This window comes from Eimeria mitis, genomic scaffold (assembly GCF_000499745.2).
Source record: "Eimeria mitis Houghton genomic scaffold, Emh_scaff814, whole genome shotgun sequence".
Lineage (NCBI taxonomy): Eukaryota > Apicomplexa > Conoidasida > Eucoccidiorida > Eimeriidae > Eimeria > Eimeria mitis.
Genome location: NW_013575987.1, coordinates 5,934 through 6,325, shown reverse-complemented (window position 1 = coordinate 6,325; position 392 = coordinate 5,934).

The following is a 392-nucleotide window of genomic DNA, read 5'->3' as shown; positions in this document are numbered from 1 at the left end:
AGAAAAAAAAAAAAAAAGAAAGAAAAAAAAAGAGAAAGAGAGAAGGGTGTATAGAAGGGTTTATATAATGTTGTTTCCTGTTTATTATTTATTTTTATTTATTTTTATTTTTATTTATTTTAATTTTTATTTATTTTTATTTTATGTTTACTTACCTTTATTTATTTCTGTTTATTTTATTCTTACTCTTATTTATTTTTATTTCTCTCTTTATTTTTTATTTTTTTTATTTTTTTTATTTTTTATTTATTTTTATTCATTTCTATTTATTTTAATTTACTCCTGTTTATCTATTTTTTGTTGTGTTCTTTTACTTCTTATTTATTATTTCTTTTTTTTATTTATTTTTATTTATTTTTATTTATTTTTATATTTTTATTTATTTTTATTTT